Here is a 26,362-nt window from a genome sequence, read left to right as displayed (position 1 = left end):
TGCCTTTACCACTAGGTTAGATTTCTGCAATGCAGAAACCTCTGAAAACAGTTCAGAAACATCGGCTGGTGCAGAATATGGTGGCTGGGTTGCTCACTGGGGCAGGACAGTTTGAGCATATAACACCAATCCTGGCCTGACTACACTGGCTGCTAATTACCATATTTTTCACTCTATAACACGCACCCGACCATAACACGCACATAGTTTTTAGAGGAGGAAAATCCGTAGGCATGCCACCCGTAGGCATTCCCTCCATAACACACACAGACATTTCCCCTTACTTTTTAGGAGGAAAAAAGTGAGTGTTATGGTGCAAAAAATGCGGTAGTTTCCTGGACCAATAAAGCCTTAAATGGCTCAGGACTGCAATATCTCAAGGACCACCTCTGCCCATATGAACTGACCCAGTCCATGTGATCACCATCTGAGACCCTTCTTCAGGTACCTCCTCCATGAGAGGTCTGAAGGACAGCAACAAGAAAATTGACATTTTCTTTTGTGGTTCTCTGTTTTTGGAATGCTCTCCCCAAGGAGGTTCAACTGATGCCTTCATTACAGATCATTAGGTGCCAGGCAAGAACATTCCTCTTCTCTCAGGCCTTTGACAGCCTTCCCAGCATCTAAGACACCAGAGGTACTAGAACAATTGGTTAAATCCTTTGAGACTAAAAAGCCAGTGGTCAGTTTTTATAGATATTTGGTATCAGTAAATCAATTTGATCTACAGAATCTAAGAAATGAATGGAATGTTCATTAAATGTTCCTTTAATCCAAATTTGAAGTTTCCCCCTATTGTTGAGCGGACCATCTTAAAACCAACAGTGATAACTCTCTCTGGATTTCTTGGTTTTATGCCTTATCAATGTTCTCTGTTGGTAAGTAACCCCGTGATATCTCTTTCAATTCCTCCAACATTCAAGGGTTCTGATGATATCTAGCTGGCAAGTTCTGGAGATACTTGCTGCACTGTTAACAGGATGGTGGATGCTTGAACCAGTCCAAGAGGATATGTGTTATGTTCTTAGGGGTGTGACCCTGAACCGACTTACTTTTGAGTAAGTTGCATTGAACTGTATTGAAAGGAACTTATTTCTTGGTAGACGTGCATAGGATTGTGCTGCCACATAAAGGGAAAACCAGAAAGCCAGTGCTATGATGCAGAAAAAGTTTTATTAGGAATTTCAAACAGTAAAAGTATTCAAGTGAATACTAAGCATACTGGAAGTCAATAAAGCAAAAAAGAACACATTCCAGTGAACAGCTTCTCCTTTAGAATTATTTTTTCAGGCTGGAGGAAGAGTAGGGGGTTCTAAATGTATAGAACATTCTTTCCACCTTCCTTACATTAAATCCCAATTACACATATTTACACTTGCATGCTAATATCATAGAGATAGGGAATGGATCTTGTGCTTTTCTTCCCAATGCGAATTGGTGTGTTTCAAAGAGACATAGGCAAATAACTATCATAGTAACTAGCAGGGGAAAGTGAGATAAAATTAAACTGGAAACAGCTGCATGTTCTAGATGGGCCTGATTACAAGGGATGCAGAACACTCTTCCAGCTCCCATTGGGATTGCCTAGAGAGTTTGGGTGCTCAGCATATCTAAAATCAGACCGAAATAGTCCACCACAGATCTCTTTTTCTTTCCTCCTTGTTGACAGACCATGAGAGCTTAGCATGGGGTATAGCAGATGCTGCCTCTACGCCCCACAAACCCATAATGGCCACGGCCCCCCAAACCACCAGACCTAGACCCCAGAAGACCTGCACCACCATAGAGCCCTCTGCCAAATCCGCCGCCAAATCCACTGCCAAATCCGGATCCATAACCCCCAGGGGAGCATGGAGCATATCCTCCTACAGCCACGGGCTCACAACTGGCAGAGAGGATGGGTCCTGGGATGGTCACGATGGAAGCAGGTGGCTGGATGACGACCTCTGCTGGTGGGATCTGGTTGACGCATGAAGGCTGGACTCCAGAAAGAATACCTAGACTGGCAGAAGGGACGCCGGATCCAACCAAGGCACCGGAGCCATAGCCAGAACCATAGCCAAATCCACCGCCAAGGCCACCACCAAGGCCACCGCCAAGACCACCGGCTGATCCAAAACCAACGACTGGGGTGGAAGCACAAGATGGGACGGCGCAGGAAGGTCCACAATTAGCCATGGTTGAGTCTGGAAAGACATAGGCAGGCACATATTATAGCCAAGAAACATTGTAATTCACAACAGCAATGAAAATTATGGGTTGCATCCAACTACCAATCTGAGTCGACATGTCTATTGATTAAATGGGTCTACATGGAAAAACATGGAATACATGGAGAAACATGGAATACATTGAGAAACACGGAATACAGCCCTTTGTATTCTCAGTGGCACAGTATATCAAGAGAGGGATAGACCAGACCATGTACTGAGCATCTTTATTTCCCCCCTGGTTAGATCTGAAGCTGGTGTTGCCAGTCTTTTGAGGCCAGTAGGGACATTTTATTCTTGACAATAGTTCTCATGGAGGGATGGGAGAAGTGACCTATCAGAAATTGACTGCCGTATCTGAAGAACCGGGGAAAGAGGCAGAGACATAATTTCAGTTCAACAACACCTGTGGACTCCAGGTTGAAACACTGGTGCAGGGAGTTCTGAGCTAGGTGATCTAATGACCAATCCCATGATGGTTATGCTCTGCCTCACCAGTTACAAGCATCACGCTTCTGAATACCAGTTGCTGGAAACTTCAGAAGGGGAGAGTGCCATTGCATGTGGATCTTACAGGTGGGCTTTCAACAGGTCTCTGATTGGCCTGTGTGAGAAAAGGATGCTGAACTAGATGGGCCATTTGCCTGGTCCAACAGCAGCCCCCAATACTGCTATTTAGATAAGGATCCTGAAAGAAATCTCTACCCTCTCACACAAAGAATTACATCTCTGTTTCCAAAGAGAGAAGAAGTACTAAATCAGTTTTAGGTTTATATCACAGGTAAACTCTCCAAGCATATAGGGTAAAACATGTTGAGAATGTGGCATTCTAAATCCCCAGCTAACTGTTGAAAGGCGTTGGAAATTCAAAAGAGCTAGATATGCGTGTGGAAGTCTAAGAGATATACTTCAAGGGAACTAGGTAGCACAAATACACCATGGAGATTTAGTAAAAATGTGCATTAGTATTTTAAAACTCTGATGCTGAACTAGATGGGCCATTTGCCTGATGCAACAGGCTCTTAAAGCTTGCAACATATACAAGGTTCAGACTATTTACTGAGGTGTTTCAGTGAGGATAGTGGCGAAAACACAGCAAAGAATGGAGTTACATGCTATGCAAAAGCTTCATTAAGATGTATTAACTGGCCTCAGGATATCATTGGCAATACCCCTACAATAGTCTAGGGTAGGAATGGAACCTAAGAAGATGCCCCTGGTCCAGATGATCTACCACTGAGCTATAGCTCTCACTGAGGTTTCAGAAAGGGTGGCATTCCCATCACTACCTGGAGATGTCAGGAATTCAACTGAGAACCTTCTGCCAGCACAGCAGATGCTCTGTCCCAGAGCTACAGCCCTTCCCTTAAGGATGACTTACCTGTCTCTTGGAGGAGCTGGAGATGAATGAGAAGGTTTGTCAGGTGAAGCTGTATTGAGAACCTGGGATGGCATGAGCTTTTATACCATTTTTCCAGAAGCAGTGTCAGTTAGGAAACGCCCCATGACGCTCAGAGGCTTTAATCAGCGGCAAACAAATTTCTTTTTATGCTTCATGAGATCTCATTAATGCTATTACTCACAACATGCAAGGGAAATAATTAACAACTTGTCAGTGGTCCCCCCCCCCTTCCAGAATGGCTTGTGGGCATTTCTGATACTTTTTTCCCCCTTTCCCCCCATCACCTGATCCTCCTGGCGAATGCTATGAAATGATTATGTATCTTCATGAATCAACATTGGTGTCCCACCATTCCAGGTGTCATAGTTTACTGGCAGAGCACCTGTTCTGCATGCAGAAGGTTGCCAGGTTCTATCCCTGACATCTCCAGGTAGGGATGGGAATGTCCATTCTGTCTTTTTTTTTAAAAAAAGTATACTTTTATTAGGGATTTCAACATAACAATTTAACAAAAATACATCATCCACATTCCCCCCATTTCCCCCCTCCCCCCTAAAAAAGACATGCCCCCAAATTTCCTCAGCTCCTCTCTCTGGTTTCTCAGCACATGCTATTCTCTGCATGATATAAGATGGTTGTTGTTGTTGTTTAGTCGTGTCCGACTCTTCGTGACCCCCTGGACCAGAGCACACCAGGCCCTCCTGTCTTCCACTGCCTCCAGCAGTTTGGTCAGACTCATGCTGGTAGCTTTGAGAACACTGTCCAACCATCTCGTCTTCTGTCGTCCCCTTCTCCTTGTGCGCTCCATCTTTCCCAACATCAGGGTCTTTTCCAGGGGGTCTTCTCTTCTACTGAGGTGGCCAAAAGTATTGGAGCCTCAGCTTCAGGTTCTGTCCTTCCAGTGAGCACTCAGGGATGAGTTCCTTAAGAATGGATAGGTTTGTTCTTCTTGCAGTCCATGGGACTCTCAAGAGTCTCCTCCAGCACCATAATTCAAAAGCATCAATTCTTCGGCCATCAGCCTTCTTTATAGTCCAGCTCTCACTTCCATACATCACTACTGGGAAAACCATAGCTTTTACTATACAGACCTTTGTCTTTACAATAAAATTGTAAAGGTACCCCTGCCCGTACGGGCCAGTCGTGTCCGACTCTAGGGTTGTGCGCCCATCCCACTTAAGAGGCTGGGGGCGAGCACTGTCTGGAGAGACTTCTGGGTCATGTGGCCAGCGTGATTAAGCTGCTCTGGCCAGCCAGCACCAGCGCAGCACACGGAAATGCCGTTTACCTTCCCGCTATAAAGCAGTATCTATTTATCTACTTGCACTTAGGGGTGCTTTCGAACTGCTAGGTGGGCAGGAGCTGGGACCAAAAGACGGGAGCTCACCCTGCCGTGGGGATTTGAACCTCTGACCATATGATCGGCAAGTCCTAGGCGCTGAGGTTTTACCCACAGCGCCACCTGCATCCCTTTAAAATTGTAAAGATCCTCAATTTATCTATCTGTATGTTACCAATAAAGAATTTGTGAGTGTTTATTCAAAACCTGCCAAGTAGTCCAGTTCATTTTGTTGTTTCTTTAAATACTTCGTAAAAGGTTCCCATTCATCTTTAAAGTCATAGTTATCCTTGTCACATAGTTTATGTGTCAGTTTCGCCAATTCCACATACTCCATCAATTTCCCTTGCCACAGTTCTTTAGTGAGGCTTTCCTCATTCTTCCATCCTTGTGCTATTAAGACACTTGCCACCGTTGTCACATACATGAAAATGTTTTTTAATTTCCTTGGCAGGTCTTTTCCTACAATCCCTAACCAGAAAGCTTCAGGCTTTTTTTACAAGTGTTAATTGGAACATTTTCTTCAACTCATTGTATATCATTTCCCTATTTTAAAAATTTTTACTACAATCCCATCACATATGATTAAAAAGTTCCTTCTTTTTCCTTACATTTCCAACACAAATTTGAACCGGTTTTGTACATTTCCTTAACTGCCATTCTGAAACCCTGGACATTTGCTCCTGGTCAGTGTAGACCAAGGGTGGGGAAATCTCAGGCTCAGGGGCCAAATGTAGCCATCTCAGCCTCTCTATCTGGCTCCCAGAACTCTCCCTATTTGGTGCCATCTTCCAGCACCAATGCCAAGTACATCCTTTGAACACAGAAGCTCTCAGATTCAACTTTTCCAAGCAGGGCTGAGAGAAACCACCATACAGAACCCTGAAGCAACACTGCCAATCAGCATAGACAATACGAGCTAGAACAAATGGCCTGACTGGAACCAATGGCCTGACTTGATCTAAGGCAGCTTCCTATATTTCTATAAACATTTTTCTTTGAAACTTTGAGACTGTGGGAACAGTCTGCCTAAGGGCCCCTTGCTTCACTTGCCTACCCAGACTGGCATTTGTGGCAGGAGGAGAGTAAAGACCCATTGACGCACATGCAAATAAAACATACAAAAATATAATTGAAATAGTCAGGCTTCTCTCCAGCTCTATGCTTTATGTTTGCCTTAGAATATTTGGCATGTGCCATTAAAGACATGGCTACCTCTTGATATCCCTGTTGAAGTTCATTCAGATATAATACCCAGTGGATACCATTTTGAAGAGATCAGCAATGCATTTTCTAGACACAGAGGAACATAGCTTGGCTCCCAGTGTAGAAAGGTGCTTTCTACCAAGACAGAACATGGGGGTCCATATAGCTCAGTGCTGATTACAATGACAGGCATCTCCAGGGTTTCAGGCAGGTGACAATTCCCAATTTCCTACCTGGGCATTCTAAGGATTGAACCTGGGACCTTCTCCATGCAAAGCATGGACTCGATCAGTGATCTATAAGGGAAGGCAGAAAGAGCATCCATCTTGACAATGTATCAGCGTTGATGGAGCATAGGGGACAATAAAGGATTCTTGGCAACATCCCAGAATCCTCACAGCTGTGAAACAGGTATTATGTGGCAGCAACAGAGATGTATGATGGAAGGGAGATTATTGGTTTTTATTCAAATAAGTCTTAATCATAGTAGACATACTGACATAAGTGAACAAGGTACTCAGGGCCATCAGAGTAATCAATCAATTTCACTGGGTCTACCCTTGGTAAGTCTTCATTGGTTCTAGGGATAAGTGAAGCTATCCATTTCAGTCTCTCCTTTATCCAGTGTTAAGTTCTGTTATCCACATTTGTATATAAAGTTGTGAAATTATTATTATTATTATTAATTAACATCATAATCATTTAAAAAGCGCCTTTAGGAAAATTCATCAGCATTGCTCTGAACTTACATACAATATGCACAATTTTACAACAGCACTGCAAAATTCAGAGAAGTGCAAATTTTGGAGTATGCTTTGCTTATTGTTTCAGCAATGTAATTTTGGTAGGCTTCCCTTTGATTGTGATCTGTGCCAATTTTCTCGCCCATCCATAAAAGGGACTCATTTTTTTAAAAAAATAATAATATAAAATAAAACAAAACAAACCCAATTTGCATTGTGTGGGTGGGAGATCTTGAGGGGGCACATCTACTGGGGGGGGGCAAAGGACACACACGAAATATCTTGCCTCTTCATTCATTTCCTTTTCTCACTCTCAGCAAAACAAAATCAAACCCAGACAATCCACGTGTTTGGGGGTGCCCTGGAGCTTAAACATGGTGACATACCTGCTGTTTAATTTGCTTGTTTCTGTCAAACTAATTTTGAGAGATCAGAACCCCGATTAAGGGAATGAGCACTCTAATTATACTGGTAAGAAACCTGTCCTGCCCAAAATGTAAAATGATTAATGTTAATTTCCCCAAATCGGTGCATCAGCAGCTTGTCTTGATGTGTTTGTTTGTGTGTGTGTGCATGTGTGAAAGAGAGAGAGAAGAGACAAGGGACAAAATCATGCTCTGTTGACTTGATCTTTATCACTTACAACTTAGCTGTCAAGGCAGCATCAAGTTAATGACAGAGTCTCTCTCTCTCTCTCTCTCTCTCTCTCTCTCTCTCTCTCTCTCTCTCTCTCTCTCAAGTCAGGAGAGAGCAGCCTGGAAGAAATAGTTTACCCAAGGTAACACTAATCTACAACTCATCCAGCTGGCCTCTTTTACATCATTATCGTTCTCCAACCCCAGCATTCTCTTCCCAAATGTAAGAAAAGGCCTGCTAGCTCAGACCAAAAGCCCATATAGCCCCATGACATACCCTCCAACATTTCTCAGATGAACATTGGTATGTTCTATTCTACACCACGAAGCTTCTCCCATGTTTGATCTCCCACCCAGATATGCGTCATATACTCATATACACCTGCCACCTTGAGCCAATTGCAACCTCTCCACCAAATCTACCTCGCAAGACTGTTGAAAAAAAAATATATGTGAGGGAAGGAATCATGTGAAACACCTTCAACAGATAAATGGAACAGAATAAGATTGTAGCTGTGAGCTGCCTTGAGTTCCTGTCAGGGGAAAAAAGACACAACAACAACAACAACAACTTTGAGAATGATCAGGAACACACCAGAGAGAAAATCCCATTGAACTCAGAGGGACTTAGTTCTTTTTTTAAAAAAAAATAATATTTATTATACAAAATAGTCACCGGAAGGAAAAGAACATAGCAAGCTTATGGTGTTATTTTACATGATCTTAAAACGTTGGCAGGGGACGCAGGTGGCGCTGTGGGTTAAAAGCCTCAGCGCCTAGGACTTGCCGATCGAAAGGTCGGCGGTTTGAATCCCTGCGGCGGGGTGCGCTCCCGCTGCTCGGTCCCAGCGCCTGCCAACCTAGCAGTTCGAAAGCACCTCCGGGTGCAAGTAGATAAATAGGGACCGCTTACCAGCGGGAAGGTAAACGGCGTTTCCGTGTGCGGCTCTGGCTCGCCAGAGCAGCGATGTCACGCTGGCCACGTGACCCGGAAGTGTCTTCGGACAGCGCTGGCCCCTGGCCTCTTGAGTGAGATGGGCGCACAACCCTAGAGTCTGTCAAGACTGGCCCGTACGGGCAGGGGTACCTTTACCTTTACCTTTAAAACGTTGGCAGTCCATATAGGTTCTCCACAGACAGGTTTGTGAGGCTGATGGAAGAGCTTTACTTTCTTTTTCCTTTACATGTAAAAAAGGGGAGACCAGGTTTCACCAAAGGTGCTTCCCTTTATAACACCATTTTCAACTCTTCTAAGCCCAGCAGTCATTCTGAACTAGCTATATCCTAAATATTATTGAACCATGTCTCAAGAGGTAGGTCCACCCGGGATTAGAAGTGATACACTATCACTAAATGTGCAGAAAGAGAAATAAATCTTTATACTGGATGGTAGGGTTGGAATCTGGAATTAGGCTGCAACAACAGAAATATAGTGTCCTGATCAAAGGAAGTAATATTATCACTCTATTCTGCCTTGGTCAGACCACACTTGGAATACTATGTATAGTTCTGGGTGCCACTATTTCAGATACATGTTGACAAGCTGGAATGTGTGCAGAGGAGGGTGACCAAGATGACAGAGGGTCTGGAAACCAAGCCTTAAACGGAAATGTCGAAGGAGCTGGACATGTTTAGCCTGGAAAACAGGAGACTGAGAGGAGATATGATAGCCATCTTCAAATATCCCAAGGGCTGTCACATGGAAGATGGAGCAAGCTTGTTTTCTCCTGCTCTGGAGGGTAGGACTCAAACCAATGGATTGAAGTTACAAGAAAGGAGAGTTTGACTAAACATCAGAAGAACTTTCTGACAGTAGGAGCTGTTTGACAGTAGAATTGTCTTCCTTGGGAGGCTGTGGACTCTCCTTCCTTGGAAGTTTTGAAGCAGAGGTTGGGTGGCCATCTGTCATGGATGCTCTAGCTGAGATTCCTTGCCAATGGAAAGATGTGTCACACCACCAGGTGTATGTGAGGGAGATCTCCCCTCTCTGCCTGGCAGCAAAGCAGGGTGGTAGAATGCCTCTCCTCTCTCACTCAGCAGGAGGGGAGATGTTCCACAGAGTTTTGACACCAGTCCTGCTCTGCCCGTAGAATAGAGGCTGCGGAGATCAGTGGCAAAGCTGTGTGAGCTCTGCTTGTTTACATTGGATTGCATACACGAGAGGCTCCTTTCTGTGCAATTTTTGCTTGCTCCTTGTAGGAAATATAACCTTGAGAATTGTGTAACTCACAAATTTGAAACATTTGTTAAGAAAAGTCAAGGAGGAATGATTAAGTCAAACCTGAGCAAACTTTAAGCTTGCCTTGCATTAAACCCTGGGAAAAAAACATTCAGACAATTTGAATTAAATAAACTGAGCATTTTAACAAGCACACACTACAATTTTCTTTATGGGCAAATAATTACAAGCAGGGCAAAGCTGCTCAATTAATGCTGGAATGCAGGATTGCATGGGGTCATGGCACTTAACTTGCTTTGTTGGTTTCTTCTGATCTTGTCAACAATTTTAGAAAGCCAACAAGAATCCTCTAGCAGGAAACCCAAACTGCCAACACCTGACACCAGCGGAAGGCATCAAAGCAAGGAGAGGATCCTCTAGCCACAAGGTTGCTTGTGGGTTTTTCTCCTGTTAAGATTGCTGACTCTGGAATTGCCCTGCGAGGTTCACACTATTCAGCTGACCAGGCACCACCAGTGCCGGATTTATGTATAAGCTAAACAAGCTATAGCTTAGGGCCCCACTCTCTTGGGGGCTCCCCAAAAAAATTAAAGGAGAAAACCTCGATGTACATTTCCAAAATATAAGAGAAAAAAGAAATAAGGTCTGCTGTCCCAATGAACCGTGTGGACTACTATGGTGATATTGATGTTATATAAAAATGCATTGCATTAACAACAATTGCATTGTACAGGTTATAACACTTAATTACATATTAATAATGCTATTTATAATTATTCATAGTTTGCATCATATATTTACACCTATTATTATTTCATGTTATAGCAAGTTTCTAGAGACTAGATTATGGGTCTTTGTAAACTGTGTTTCTAAAGCAACTTTTGTTATTGCCAAATGCCAATGTGTTTGCATTATTAAGTTTGTTATGAATAAAAAATCATTTTAAGTTAGAGCTTAATAATTATTACACTATTAATATTCTTCGTCTTAATTGTATTTCACTATTATTATACTTATTCTTAACTGTATTTCAGTTCAACAGTTACTTTGATAAAATACATATTTTGTTATGTGCAAATGGCTTTAGGTACCTATTAGGTCCATAGACTACCATATAGCATATATTCAACACACAAAAACAGCAACAATTTGTTGTTGACAAAGGACAGCTGGACATATAAAGGGCCCCATTACCTTCAGCAGCTTAGGACCTCATAAAACCTAAATCTGGGCCTGGACGCCACCGACAGTATCCATTAACACAATCACCATGGCTTCCCCCAGTGAATCCTGGGAACAGTGGAATGGAAGACTATGAATTTCAATCTCTCTCCATTTCTCATGTCCCCCATCTTAAGTTCAATTCATCTGAATAAGAGACTCTTTTTTTTTTTAAAGATATATCTCATCTATATAGGTGAAGCATCATTAGACTGCTTTAAATAGTCATGGATATTTAAAGTCCCGAAAGAATGGGAACTGCAGTTTGTTAAGGGGGCAAAAAGTTGTTAGGGGACCCCTATTCCCAGCACAGAATTACAATTTCCAGGGTGCTTTAACAATCAACTCTTTAACAAACAAGGGAACTCTGGAAATTGTGGCTTTGAAAAGTTGAATAACTGCAGCTTCCAGAAAAATATACAAGATCCCCACCACGCTCATGTCTGATGTCAAAGAAATTGCTTTGAGGGGACCTGCACATCTTTTCCTGTAATTTTATTTCCAAAATGGCTAGAGATTCTGGGTTGCCCCAGCCACTCTGAGTGGCTTCCAACATATGTAAAAATATAATAAAACATTAGACATTTTAAAATGTCCCTATACAGGGCTGCCTTCGGATGTCTTCTAAAGGTTGTATAATTACATATCTCTTAGGCTCAGGGGTTGCATAACACTTTTAATTTTTTTAAAAAATTATTATTCAAAATTATAACAAGACATATTATCCAAAAGCATATCATCCTTGTCCCCCCCATTTTTCCTCTCTCCCCCCCCCCACAAACCCCACCCCCCGACTTCCCTCAGCTCCAGTCTTTGGTTTCTCTAAGAATGCTGTTTTCTGCATGTTACAAAGTTGTATAGATCCTCAAACTATTTAGCTGATTATTATCAATAAAAAGTTTGTGGATGTTTATTCAAAGCCAGCCAAGGAGTCCAGTTCGCTTTGTTGCGTCTTCAGATATTTTGTAAAGGATTCCCATTCATCCTTAAAGTCACAGTTATCCTTGTCCCGTAGCTTATATGTCAGTTTTTCCAGTTCTGCATAGTCCATCAATTTTTCTTGCCATGATTCTTTAGTTGAGGTTTCTTCAGTCTTCCATCCTTGTGCTACCCAAACTCTCGCGACCGTTGTCGCATACATGAAGATGTTTTTCAACTTTTTTGGCAGGTCTTTCCCTACAATCCCCAACAAAAATGCCTCGGGTTGCATAATTCCATACCCCCCCCAACATTTATCAAATGAAAATAGGGAAATCCTAGGGAAAAGGGGGACATTCTGGGACCAAATCAGAAACCGAGTGAGCTTTTGTAAATCCAGGACTGTCCCTGAAAAATAGGGATACTTGGAGGCTCTGTTATAGTTGCTGTTTCTTTGTATTTTCATTTGTTTAAAAATGCTGTATATTTGTTTAAAAATGCTGTATATCTAGGACTTGCCGATCGCATGGTCGGCGGTTCGAATCCCCGTGGCAGGGTGCGCTCCAGTCGTTCAGTCCCAGCGCCTGCCAACCTAGCAGTTCGAAAGCACCCCCGGGTGCAAGTAGATAAATAGGGACCGCTTACTAGCGGGAAGGTAAATGGTGTTTCCGTGTGCTGCGCTGGCTCGCCAGATGCAGCTTGTCACGCTGGCCACGTGACCTGGAAGTGTCTTCAGACAGCGCTGGCCCCCGGCCTCTTAAGTGAGATGGGTGCACAACCCTAGAGTTGGACACGACTGGCCCGTATGGGCAGGGGTACCTTTACCTTTACCTTTGCTGTATATTTAAAAACAGAATGAAAAGGAAACAAGGCCCACTTTTCCCCCCAACGAGATTCCTTCCCAAGCCAACGGAATACAGTGAGCAATCCCCGGAGGGAAGAAATGGAAGGAAAAAATGAACATGTTGTGTAATAAGCTGATTACAGAGTTGGCATCCTGACAACGTTTGGCTTATTAAAGCAATTTTAGACTATGATGGAAGCAGCAGATTTTGATCATGGATAATTGAGACATTAAGTGTGAAGGGGCGTTTCTTAACCATTAGGGACTCCGTGAGGATGGTATAAAAGCTCTCCTTCTTCCACAGTTCACCAACAGCTTCACCTCTCATCATCTCTCAACTTCCCACTCATCAAAACAACACAGGTAAGCTTGGCTTGTCCAAGTCCTTGCATAGATCAAATGGGTAAAAGCTAGAGGAAGGTCAATCTTGGTTGGACATAGCACAGTTTGTAGGAAAGCAGGGAGCAGAGGAAGCTGCCTTATATCAAGTCAGATGATTGGTCAACCTAGCTCAGTATTGTCTACACCAGGAGTGGGAAACCTTTGGTCCTCCAGAGATTGCTGAACCATAGCTCCCATCATCCTTAGCAAGCATGGCCAAAGGCCAGGGATGATGGATGTAGTAGTTCAGCAGTCCTTGGAGGGTAAAAGATTCCCCACGACTAGTCTACATTGGGTTCCACACTGGGTATACCTGTCACCCCTACCTGAAGATGCTGGGTGTTGAACTAGGGCCTTTTGCATACAAAGTAGATGTTTTAAACAGAGCCAGAATCCTTCCCCAAAGAAACAGATTGGTTTGATGAAGGAAGCAATCAACTGGAGAGTTGGGTAGTCAATATCTCCTGTGCTGGAGGTCTGGATTGCATCCATCAAAGCAGGGAGATAGGAATTGATGGTGTAAAAAGCTACAGTTCTGTGATTCTTTATGGAGAGCTTTTAGAATAGTTACACTGATTCATCTCAGAAGAAGCTCCAGTTTGCTCCCATTTACAGTGGTACCTTGGGTTACAGACACTTCAGGTTACAGATGCTTCAGGTTACAGACTCCACTAACCAAGTAATATTACCTCGGGTTAAGAACTTTGCTTCAGGATGAAAACAGAAATTGTGCTCTGGCAGCACCGCGGCAGCGGGAGGCCCCATTAGCTAAAGTGGTGCTTCAGGTTAAGAACAGTTTCAGGTTAAGATGGACCTCCGGAACGAATTAAGTTCTTAACCCGTAGTTCCACTGTACTTATACCTGCCAATGTAGGACTTGACTCAGAGATTTAAAATACTAATGCACATTTATACTAAATCTCCATGGTGTATTTGTGCTACCTAGTTCCTTTGAAGTATATCTCTTAGACTTCCACACATATATCTAGCTCTTTTGAATTTCCAACACCTTTCAACAGTTAGCTGGGGATTTAGAATGCCACATTCTCAGCACATTTCACCCCCTAAGCTTGGAGAGTCTGCTTATGATACAAACTTAAAACTGATTTAATATTTCTTCTCTCTTTGAAAACAGAGATGTAATTCTGTGTGTGAGAGGGTAGAGATTTCTTTCAGAATCCTCATCTAAATAGCAGTGTTAGGAGCTGCTGTTGGACCAGGCAAATGGCCCATCTAGTTCAGCATCCTTTTCTCACACAGGCCAATCAGAGGCCTGTTGAAAGCCCACCTGTAAGATCCACATGCAATGGCACTCTCCCCTTCTGAAGTTTCCAGCAACTGGTATTCAGAAGCGTGATGCCTGTAACTGGTGAGGCACAGCATAACCATCATGGGATTGGCCGTTAGAAGATCTAGTTCAGAACTCCCTGCACCAGTGTTTCAACCTGGAGTCCACAGGTGTTGTTGAACTGAAATTATGTCTCTGCCTCTTTTCCCGGTTCTTCAGATACGGTAGTCAATTTCTGATATGCCACTTCTCCCCTCACTCCATGGGAACAATTGTCAAGAATAAAATGTCCCTACTGGCCTCAAAAGACTAGCAACACCAGCTTCAGATCTAACCAGGGGGAAAATAAAGAAGCTCAGTACATGGTCTGGTATATCCCTCTCTTGATATACTGTGCCACTGAGAATACAAAGAGCTGTATTCTGTGTTTCTCAATGTATTCCATGTTTTTCCATGTAGACCCATTTAATCAATAGACATGTCGACTCAGATTGGTAGTTGGATGCAACCCATAATTTTCATTGCTGTTGTGAATTACAATGTTTCTTGGCTATAATATGTGCCTGCCTATGTCTTTCCAGACTCAACCATGGCTAACTGTGGACCTTCCTGCGCCGTCCCATCTTGTGCTTCCACCCCAGTCGTTGGTTTTGGATCAGCCGGTGGTCTTGGTGGTGGCCTTGGTGGTGGACTTGGCGGTGGATTTGGCTATGGTTCTGGCTATGGCTATGGCTCCGGTGCCCTGGTTGGATCCGGCGTCCCTTCTGCCAGTCTTGGTATTCTTGCTGGAGTCCAGCCTTCATGCGTCAACCAGATCCCACCAGCAGAGGTCGTCATCCAGCCACCTGCCTCCATCGTGACCATCCCAGGACCCATCCTCTCTGCCAGTTGTGAGCCCGTGGCTGTCGGAGGCAACACCCCATGTGCTGCTGGTGGTTATGGATCCGGATTTGGCAGCGGATTTGGCAGCGGATTTGGCAGAGGGCTCTATGGTGGTGCAGGTCTTCTGGGGTCTAGGTCTGGTGGTTTGGGGGGCCGTGGCCATTATGGGTTTGTTGGGCGTAGAGGCAGCATCTGCTATACCCCATGCTAAGCTCTCACGGTCTGTCAACAAGGAGGAAAGAAAAAGAGATCTGTGGTGGACTAGTTCAGTCTGATTTTAGATATGCTGAGCACCCAAACACCCTAGGCAATCCCAATGGGAGCTGGGAGAGTTTTCTGCATCCCTTGTAATCAGGCCCATCTAGAACATGCAGCTGTTTCCAGTTTAATTTTATCTCACTTTCCCCTGCTAGTTACTATGATATTTATTTGCCTATGTCTCTTTGAAACACACCAATTCGCATTGGGAAGAAAAGCACAAGATCCATTCCCTATCTCTATGAAATTAGCATGCAAGTGTAAATGTGTGTAATTGGGACTTAATGTAAAGGAAGGTGGAAAGAATGTTCTATACATGTGGAACACCCTACTCTTCCTCCAGCCTGAAAAAAAATTCTAAAGGAGAAGCTGGAATGTGTTCTTTTTTGCTTTATTGTCTTCCAGTATGCTTAGTATTCACTTGAATACTTTTACTGTTTGGAATTCCTAATAAAACTTTTTCTGCATCATAGCACTGGCTTTCTGGTTTTCCCTTTATGTGGCAGCACAATCCTATGCACGTCTACCAAGAAATAAGTTCCTTTCAATACAGTTCAATGCAACTTACTCAAAAGTAAGTCGGTTCAGGGTCGCAACCTTAAGAACATAACTCATATCCTCTTCAAACTTCAAATTTGGATTTGAGGAGCATTTAATGAACATTCCATTCATTTTTTGGATTCTGTAGATCAAATTGATTTACTCATACCAAATAACTATAAAACTTGACCAATTTGTTTTAGTCTCAAAGGATTTAACCAATTGTTCTAATACCGCTGTTGTCTTTGATGCTGGAAGTCTGCCAAAGGCGTGATAGACATAGCTGTCAACTTTTCCCTTTTCTTGCAAGGAATCCTATTCAGAATAAAGGGAATTTCTCTTATTAAAAGGGAAACGTTGACAGCTGTGCTGAGAGAAGAGCAATAGAAGAGAAGATATGGCAGAGGGCTCCATGCTGGTGCAGATACTCTGTGTTTTGTGTGTGTTTTTTAAAAATACAATTTATTGATTTTATAATGACACAAAAAAGAAAGACACACACTACAAACATATTGTCAGGGAACTGCCATCGGAGCCACGAGTGGAGGTGAGTCTCCCTAGCGATGCAGGAGAAGGGCCCAGCCGGGACAGAGGGAACACTTCATCGGAGGAAGGAGATCAGCGTGACACCAGCAAGAAAAGAGAGCCGGAAGGGACGTCGGAGAGATGGCTCCAAGACTCTTCCACAGAGACCAGCGGGGAGAGCCCAGGACCTCCGCTGGCCACACCCACTCTGCACAGAAAGCTTCCGCGCAGGGAAGCTAGGCGGCGACTTGGTGTCAAACAGCTTTTATGTTGGAAGAAGTTCAGGAAACGCCCACTGACGGATTCTGCCAGTGACTGACACAGCCACGGAGAAAGTGCTGTTCAGCCAGGGAAAAGTTTAGCCAGGGAACATTGCCAAAAGCAGCGGCCACTTACGCACAAGCAACCCCAATTCCCTTTACACATATCATAAATTTTAACTCAATTGACTTCCCTCCACTTCCCCTCTTGGTTCCATTGTCCAGAACGAATTAAGTTCATAACCTAAGGTACCACTGTATTCTTAACAGTCCAATATTAAAACCTTATTCATCTTAATACAAGTGATTTTTGTAAGTTTTACTAATGTGGGAGTCTATACAAAACACTTGAAAAATATGCATTAAACATTTCCTTTTTTAATATCGTGGCTTCCGGGTTTTTTAACAAAAAAACATTTTCAACATTGTCTTCAAGTCTTTATATGCAATTTCCCAGGCCTTTCTGATAACTTTACATTACCACCACATATAGTAGCCTTTCATACAATTTGCCCTCCCTTCCTGTTTCATCTTCATCACAGTTAGAGCCACCCAAATTAATTCATGTGGGGGGGGCATTTTTATCTTTGACCACCCTTACTTTCCCTTGCATTTTCCTCGAACCTCACTCCTCTACTATTCCCAGCTTAGTGGTTTGTACATTCCCGTCTTTAAATTGTCCCACCGCTTCTGAAAGTAAATTAGGGTTTTTTTCCAAATTTGAGAAACTGCATTATCAACATTTTCCTTTATCTGATCAAACAATTCTCTTTTAAATTTTAAAAGCGAATCAAATAATCCAGATATTATGTTCTCTTGTGTTACGGCCTTGCCAATTTGTTTTAACATTGGCATTTTTTTTTGCTTCTGCCATTTCTAATCTGGTATGGGGGGGAATTCTTTCCCTACATGGTTCCTCTACATGGTTAAATTTCAAAACAAAGAGTCCTTTCCACCAAGGAAAGTGTTATTTTTAACTTTATCAGTACTTGGTCAAAGTCATTTTGCTATACAGTGGTACCTCGGGTTACATACGCTTCAGGTTACAGAGGCCGCTAACCCAGAATTAGTGCTTCAGGTTAAGAACTTTGCTTCAGGATGAGAACAGAAATCGTGCTCTGGCGGTGCAGCAGTAGCAGGAGGCCCCATTAGCTAAAGTGGTGCTTCAGGTTAAAAACAGTTTCAGGTTAAGAATAGACTTCCAGAACAAATTAAGTACTTAACCCGAGGTACCACTGTATTCGGTAGAGAAAACCAGTATAGTGGTACCTCAGGTTAAGAACTTAACCGAGCAATTTCTGTTGTCATCCTGAAGCAAAGTTCTTGACCCGAGGCACTATTTCTGGGTTAGCAGAGTCTGTAACCTGAAGCGTCTGTAACCTGAAGCGTCTGTAACCCAAGGTACCACTGTACTTCTAACCTCTTCTCTCCCCTCCTCCCACATTGCTCGCAGATACAAATTTTAACAATTATGTATTCAAATCTTCACATTCCTTCACACCAAAATAATTTTTAGTATTCAATATAAATAAAACTATAATATTGATTTTTATTTTAAATCCGATTTAGTCCAATATTATAGATATTATAGTCCTCTTCTTTCAATCTTGATTTTTAACCAGCTGATGCCTTTTATACAATAAGTCCACAATTCTAACTCCATTAGGTTTGGTATCTTCAGCGACTCTGAAAAGCTCAGAAACTCTTTCCCAAAGGTAAAAAATAAAATAAAATCAGAAAGTCAGTCCTGTCTTTCTTCCAGAGAAGAAAATTATAGTATTCTTCCATTAAATAACATTGTAATTCTTCTCAGGTTTAACCTTCATTTTCAGTCAAGTTCATTAGCACCATAAGATAAGTTCAGGTTCAAATTGAATTCAAGTCAAGTTTGTTTGTTTTTTAAAAAAATGAGATTGGTATAAACCAGCCTTTCTCAACCTGTGGGTCCCCAGATATTGTTGAACTGCAACTCCCATCACCCCTAGCTAGCAAGGCCAGAGCTCAGGGATGATCGGAGTTGTAGTCCAACAACATCTGGGGACCCACAGGTTGAGAACCGCAACGAAAGCTGTGTAAAACCTTTTAGTCCTTATTGTTCATTAGTTGACTTTTCTCCCAAAGTAAACTTCATCAGCACTTCACTTGTATGGATTCATGCTCGAAGACCCCAAAAGGGAAGTAGATTTCCTTTTTCCCCTCCCACTTTGCTGAATTAAATTAGTCAAATTAAACTCACCATCCTCCTCACCTTTCAATCGGCTCAAGGTACTGGAAACATTCTCGTGGCTGGATCAGAGGCTTTGCTCTCTGGAGCTGCTTTGGTGCCTAGCTCACCGGTGGGCTCAGCTCTCCCCCCCCCCCTTTTAACGCACTTTTCAGTACAGAGGCAGGGACAGACTATGCCAATGTGCCATCAGTGAGCAGCAGGACCCTGAGACACCCCAATACTCCTCTTGGAGCTTTTTAGGGAGGTGTGTCGCCCTTGCACTCTTCTACTCTTCTACACATTAAACAATAATTTAATATACAATGGTACCTTGGTTTGCATACGTCTTGGTTTGCGTGCATTTTGGATTATTAACATTTCAAACCCAGAAGTGTGTGTCCCAGTTTGCAACCTTTTTTTGGATTACAGCCCATTTTTTTTGGATTACAAACAGATTTTTTTTGGAGGCCCCATTGGCGAAAGCGCGCCTTGGGTTACCACCTGTTTTGGTTTACAAATGGACCACCGGAATGGATTATGGTTGTAAACCAAGGTACCACTTTTTAGCTAGATTTACAGGTGTGCATAGCTCTAGCAAACTCTGTCCAAAGTAGTGAAATGCTACAGACTCGCATTGAGGTTCTATACGACTAAATAACATGTTTTCTGGAAAGGTATAATAGGAGTTTAGGTGAGTGATGCTGTGGAAAAGAGTGCTGGGGAGGACTAGTACAATGTTATGCCAAAGCCACTTCCGACCTCGGGAGGCGGTGGTGTTGCGGGCTCACGCCTCCAACAAGCACGCAGAGGCTGGCTTCCAGCCCCACACGATCTGGGGAATCCTCTGCCTCATCATCGCCTGGCCAGCCAATTGGCTGGCTCAGGGGGTGTGGCTTGCCACATTTAAGGCAAGCGTGGCAGAGGATCTCCCTCTTTGGCTGCTCAGCTGGGGTGATTTCCCACCCTCCTGCCCTTCATGGTTTCTGCTTTGACCTTGCTATGGACTTCAGTTGGTCGCCGTTAAGGGGCCTGGTAGGAATTTTTCCACTTGGCAAACTGGCACCAGCCATTTGGGTTTTTTGCCTACCTTGTAGCAAATCGTCACAACTTCTTCAGTTTTGGCGGTTAGGCATTGGTAGGGGTATTGTTATGTAGATGTGTTGGGGGGGAGGAGTGCCATCACCTCCCCCAAATATTGAAGGGTAGTCCGGGAAAGGATTCCGGGGGGCGTGGCCTTGTCCGAAGCCTATGGAGGTGAGGGCCTAAGACCCCAGGGAAGCTCCTAGCTTATGTGCATCAGCAGGGCTCCCCCTGCTGGTGTTAACCCATCCCAGTCTTCTAGCAATCAGGCTGAAGCCGGAAAGTCGGATAGGACCAATGCCTAAGCCAATACCGCTCATCACCTGTAACCAATAAAGTTGTGGCCAATTTTTGCCCATTAACCTAATATAGTTGTGTCACGTGTCTTTATTCCTTCTGGTGGGAGGCGGGAACTCGCCACGCAATCTAGAAAGACAATACCTAGGCTCCAAAAAGACTCATATATGGCCCCATATATTGTTGCGTATATATTTACCATTGACTCTATTTGATATTTTATAGCTAATGTTGCTTTTTATGCTCCCGCTACCCCAGGCAGCAGCTGGTGGTTCTACAGCAGCAGTTCAGCTGACCATTTGTGGGTCATACACAACTAATTTAAACTCAGAGTATACCCATTTAAAGTTCTGAGCATAAAACTGCCATATGCCGTCTTTCTTATGGGCTTGAATAATATTGGAGTCAACTCTAGGGGAGGTGTTCATGTATCATGTGCTTCTGACCATTCTACCAGCAAAAACACTTCTACTTGCTCCCTGGAATGATTCCACACTGTCCACCAACCTCCACATGGTATTATGGGGGTTCTCCTGACCCTCCAGAGAAGATATGGACGTGCAGTTATGAGTGGGCACAGGAGAGGGAGAAAGGCCTGTTGCACTAGTGGGAGTCCCAGTGCTGATTTCTGCTGGAATGCTGGGTTGTTAGAATCCAGTCCTATGATCTTAGAAGAAAATCCAAAAACCAGTGCTATGATGCAGTGTAAATTTTATTAGGAATGTAGAAGACAGCATTTCAGTGAACAACAAACAGATTTGAACAGGGCAAAATGCAAAAAGCTCATGCGATTGAACAGCTTATTTGTTTCTGAGAGAGGTGATGTATTTAAATAATATTATTGCTCCTCTCCCTTACAGAAGGTCCTCAGTTACCTGGAAGTTCTGGTGCAACTGAGGTGCTAATTTCCTTGACAGAGAGAATAATTCCTGTGGTCTTTACTCTGCTATAGGAACATATGCCTTTAAGAGCTCTAGGCAAATAAATAAACAAACATCAGAGAGGAACATAAATAGTGGGAGCAAGTTTAGATAGCAAAGAGATGCATGAAAGATCTAGCTGGGCCTGATTCCCAGGGGTGCTGAACGCCAGCTCCCATTGAGACTGACTGGGATTGGGGTGCTCATCATAGCTAAACTCAGGTGTAGCTATTCAGCTGTTTATCTTGGTCTGTCTTCTTCTCGTTAGTTGATAGTCCATGTGAACTTAGCAGGGGCGGTAACAGATGCTTCCTCTGTCTCCAACGAATCCATAGCGACTCCCAACTCCAAAACGAGATCCTCTAAGACCACCAGCTCCAAGAGCACCTGCTCCAAGAGAACCGGCTCCTAGGAACCCACTGCCCAAACCACCAGGGGAGCATGGAGCATTTCCTCCTACAGCCACTGGCTCACAGCTAGCAGAGAGGATGGCTCCTGGGATGGTCACGCTGAAGGCTGGTGGCTGGATCATGACCTCTGATGGTGGGATCTGGTTGATGCATGAAGGGGCGACACCAGAAAGAATACCAAGACTAGCAGAAGGGATGCCGGATCCCACCAGGGCGCCGGAACCATAGCCGTAGGTGTCACCAAGGCCAAGGCCACCAAGGCCTCCAAGGCCTCCAAGACCTGCTGATCCAAAACCGACGACTGGGGTGGAAGCGCAAGATGGGACAGCACAGGATGGTCCACAGTTTGCCATGGCTGAGTGATGGAGATGAGTCTGAAAGGACACAGGAGGGAGTAGAAAGATAGACAAGTGTTTTAGTGTTCTGGGGCCAATGGGAGATAGATGTTCCTGGAGAACAGCTCCATCATCCGTGACCATCATGCCTGGTGAGTGGGGCTGATGGGAGTTGCAGCCCAATAATATATGGAGGGCCACAGCCTCAACCAAAGAGTAAGGCTGCAGCTCACATATATCTTCATGTCTGAATTCAACTTCCATTTTGCAAGAAACACGCATTCTATGGATTGAACTAGCTCAAAGAATCACCATGCCATGCATATTTTTTAAAGCAAAACAGAGAGGAAGAGATGGATGGAGACAGATATGTCTTAGAAAAGTGACAAATGGTATTCCAAAAACTCCTTCTGGAGTCAGCCCTCTTACCTGCCTTTCCAAGCAATAGAAAGCTGAGAGAAGTCGGAAGCTCTGGTGGAACTGATGGAAAAGCTCTCCAAGCCATGGGTTTATATACTCTCAGCCTCACTGGTCTGTGGTTTCAGGACACAGTGGTGGTATTTTCCCCGCCTTCCCCTGTTGCCCAAAGTCCTAATTAGCTGCCGACAAATTGCCCCATCAGCATCACACACCAGATTACTTTAATAATAGCCGTGAAGAGTTGGAGCAATTTGTCTTTAATGAAGCTGTTGTTAGATTCTCACAGTAACTGCACTGCACATTCCAACATGTTGATCTTCCTTCGCCCCCCACTGGGATAATGTTCCACCAGCTTAATTTCAGATCAAATAAAGCACAGAAACTTTGCAAAGAGGCCATGTGGAGGCATCACTGAACACAAGCCACTCATCATCAAAACCCAGGAAAAGCCTGGCTGGAATAGGCCATAAACCAAAGGCCCACCTAGCCCCACATCCAGCTCTCATGCTTGCCCCTCCGGAGAGTGGCTGCTTAAAATGGTGGCCGCTTGAGCGCCCGTTGCTGCTGGAACCAACAAAGCCCAGCCCCCTTCCTCCTCTAGGCAGGGCGGGGAGAAGCCAGGAGGAGGGAGAGAGGAGGCGCTGCTGCCGCCGCTGCCACCGCTGCCACCGCTGCCGTGTGAGGAAGAGGAAAAGAATGTGCATGTTGGTGATCCACACAGCGATTCCCAGACCGTCCATGGCCCGGGTCCAGAAGGCAATCGGGCCTGATCCGGCCCATGTACCTTAGTTTGCCTACCCATGGTGTAGACAATACTGTATAGACAATAGTATGATTTGATATAAGGCAGTTTCCAAGGCCCTGAGTGTTTGTTGAACCCTGCTTTCAAGTTAAACATTTGAGGCAGGTTCCTACCCCACAGTTTTATTAATTCCCATATTTATAACTGACGGAGACTGAAACTGAGAATGATTCAACCTGCCGCTGCATCTTGCATGGCTAAGCATCCCCTACCTTTCTTTGAGGTTTCCTAGAACAACAAATCAAACAAACAAACACAGGATATTTGCTTCCTCAGAAGCTTGGCATTTTTTCGGAGCCATTTTCCAAGATCAAAGTGCCCATCAAAGCAAACTTCTCTCATAGGCTGTTCATGCCAAGAACTAAATGCCAGGCTGAGATTTAATAAGGACATGGCTGCAAGCCGAAGCTCCTGTTATGGAGTCCCAACACTCCACCATCTTTTCTAGTGACAGGTCGGATGTTACATATTACACAATAAAGGCCTAATCTCTCAAAAGTGTCCATGTAGCAAATTTGTGGAGTTTAATGAACACTTCAGCCCAGCTTCCCATAACAACATGGCTCATCTAGTCCCATAGCCTTTTCCCACAGATGTCCCTTTTGAGAAACTCTCTCCTAAAGGAAGAGATATATTTCCAATTCTTTTTGAGTATCTCAAAAAGTATATTGTTGAGCTGGGGAAAAGGGGGCAAGCAAAATGTTCAGGGGACTAGAAGAACTTTCTTAATGCTGATACTGACCTGCTTGCCACTTTTTCGTATAAAACTGTATACAACTCCACTTAGCAGTTTCATGTAGATGTTAGACAGCATATGCAATAAGATTGAACCCTGAGGAACCCCATATCGAAGGCTCCACAGGGCTGAACAGCACTAACCAAGCATAATCCTCTGGAAAAGACCATCCATCCATGCCATGCCATCCATCCCTAACTCATACTATTGCTCAGGCATAGGCAAACTCGGCCCTCCAGATGTTTTAGGACTACAACTACCAACATCCCTAGCTAACAGGACCAGTGGTCAGGGATGATGGGAGTTGTAGTCCCAAAACATCTGTAGGGCTGTTTGCCTGTGCCTGGTTTAGAACAAGTAACAGTGAATGAAATAATTTTGTGGAGTGATGACAGACTGGGTAGAGAGGAGCTTTTCTTCCCAACCACACTCGCAACACTATGACACCACATAGTCATTGCTCCCCCCAAAGAATTCTGGGAGCTGTAGTTTCCCAGGGGCGCTGTGAGTTGCTAGGAGATCCCCTATTCCACTTCCAGAGCTCAAATGACCTATGTTCCGTGAGGAGAGGAATTTTTTAAAAAAATCAATTTTGTTAAACATTTTCAACTTATAATACAATAAAAACCAAACAAAGGTAACATCTAAAGAGAGCAAAATAAGAAGAAGAAAAAGTGGGAGGAAGAGAGAACAAAAAGAAACACACCTACACAAACACAGAATTTTATATTTTATCAACCTTCTGCCTTAACCTTCAATTCAGAGATTCATGTCTTCCCCATTTTTCTCAGCCTCACACCCTGAAGGAAAACACTCCATTCTGTCTCTCCTACAGATCTGAAGAGGGATTGATTGTTAAACCACCCTGAAAAGTGCAGCTTTGAATTAAGTAAAGGTTGATTGAAATAGGAATATAGGAAGCTGCATCGTGCTGAGTCAGGTCATTGGTCCATCCAGTTCAGTGTTGTTTACACTGACTGGCAGTGCCTTTCCAAGTCTTCAGACAGGAAACCTTTCCCAGCCCTACTTGGAGGTGCCAGGAATTGGGACCTCATGAATACAAGACAGATGCTCAACCACCTTTGAGACAGAGAGTGGTTGAGAGGCTGAGACTGAAATGTGCCTTAAGGGACCTACAGGGCTCCAGTCCCAGATTACCCAACAGGTGGACATTGGTTGATGGACAGAGTTACATGACATTCAACAAACTTGGGTCTGATCCGTCTAGTCTAAAAATGCCCTGAATCTTAAATTACAGTGCTAGCTTGAGGTCTCTCACACTAGTACATTACAATTCTCCTAAATAATGGATATAGCTCCTCCATTTTCAAGAACAGTGTATGAGCTATTCCTAGTAAAGACTTATTTGTTTTTTACTGGGAATAGCTAGTACACTGCTCTTGAAAATGGAGGAGCTATATAGATTATTCTGGAGAATTATTGCTTCTTTGCCCTACTCAGAAGATTCATAGAAGGATCTTGATGTCCGAAATTAGTCAGACTTTGTGTTTGATCAATAGGGCTCTTATTGTATTCTTATATGTGGTGCTACAGAAACAGCAGCCAGTAGGTTTATATTAGATCTGATCTATACAAAATGAGGCCCAAATGTGTGTGAGAGGGTGACCAGTGGCCCCCCCCAGATGTCATTGGATGCTGAGTGTGGGTGGGTTAACTGTAGATGTCTGTGGATGGTCGACTGTTGATGACTGTGGGTGCTTGAGTGAAGGCTTAATGTGAGTTGACTGTGGAAGTAGACAGTAGGTGGACACTGTGAATCTTTTGGAGGGATGAAGCCCAAGGTGAGAAATAAGAACACATAGGAACTGTTTCAGTTAATAAACCTTCTGAACCTTCCTGGTTCAGAAAACTGGGCTCAGGGCGGCTAACAACAAATTTAAAACACTTAATTGTAAAAGCAGCATAAAATACAGTATAAAAACATGAATAACAATAAAATTCAAAGTTCAGAAATCAATTTGGGGGAAATCCATCTAATAAGCATTAGATAGTCACCAGGACTAGCTGGCTGAATTAGTCCTACTTGGGCCAGCAAGGAGGCCAGGGGAGAATTAGCTGTGGGGTCTCAGAGTGGGTAGGGACGTGGGTGGCGCTGTGGGTTAAACCACAGAGCCTAGGACTTGCCAATCAGAAGGTTGGCGGTTCGAATCCCCACGAGGGGGTGAGCTCCCATTGCTCGGTCCCTGCTCCTGCCAACCTAGCAGTTTGAAAGCACGTCAAAGTGCAAGTAGATAAATAGGTACCGCTCCAGCGGGAAGGTAAACGGCGTTTCCGTGCGCTGCTCTGGTTCACCAGAAGCGGCTT

The 26,362-nt window shown here is 43.8% G+C and overlaps 3 long non-coding RNA genes across 3 annotated transcripts; 1 reads left to right on the top strand and 2 right to left on the bottom strand.

The window, feature by feature from the left end:
• Nucleotides 1-1,154: 1,154 nt before the first annotated feature.
• Nucleotides 1,155-3,720, bottom strand: LOC310833504. The gene is made up of 2 exons (XR_014558719.1): nt 3,592-3,720; nt 1,155-2,186 (listed from the first exon to the last, which is right to left on the bottom strand). It is a non-coding gene; the product is annotated as an uncharacterized lncRNA (long non-coding RNA).
• A 9,181-nt stretch (nt 3,721-12,901) lies between these two features.
• LOC310833506 lies at nt 12,902-15,978 on the top strand. Its single transcript, XR_014558721.1, has 2 exons — nt 12,902-13,060; nt 14,948-15,978. It is a non-coding gene; the product is annotated as an uncharacterized lncRNA (long non-coding RNA).
• A 5,130-nt stretch (nt 15,979-21,108) lies between these two features.
• Nucleotides 21,109-22,752, bottom strand: LOC310833541. Its single transcript, XR_014558768.1, has 2 exons — nt 22,509-22,752; nt 21,109-22,118 (listed from the first exon to the last, which is right to left on the bottom strand). It is a non-coding gene; the product is annotated as an uncharacterized lncRNA (long non-coding RNA).
• Between the last annotated feature and the right edge of the window lie 3,610 nt (nt 22,753-26,362).

This window comes from Podarcis gaigeae, assembly GCF_964106915.1.
Source record: "Podarcis gaigeae genome assembly, chromosome: 16".
NCBI lineage: Eukaryota > Metazoa > Chordata > Lepidosauria > Squamata > Lacertidae > Podarcis > Podarcis gaigeae.
Note: the sequence above shows the minus strand (reverse complement) of the source record. Positions and strands in the feature narration are given on the sequence as shown.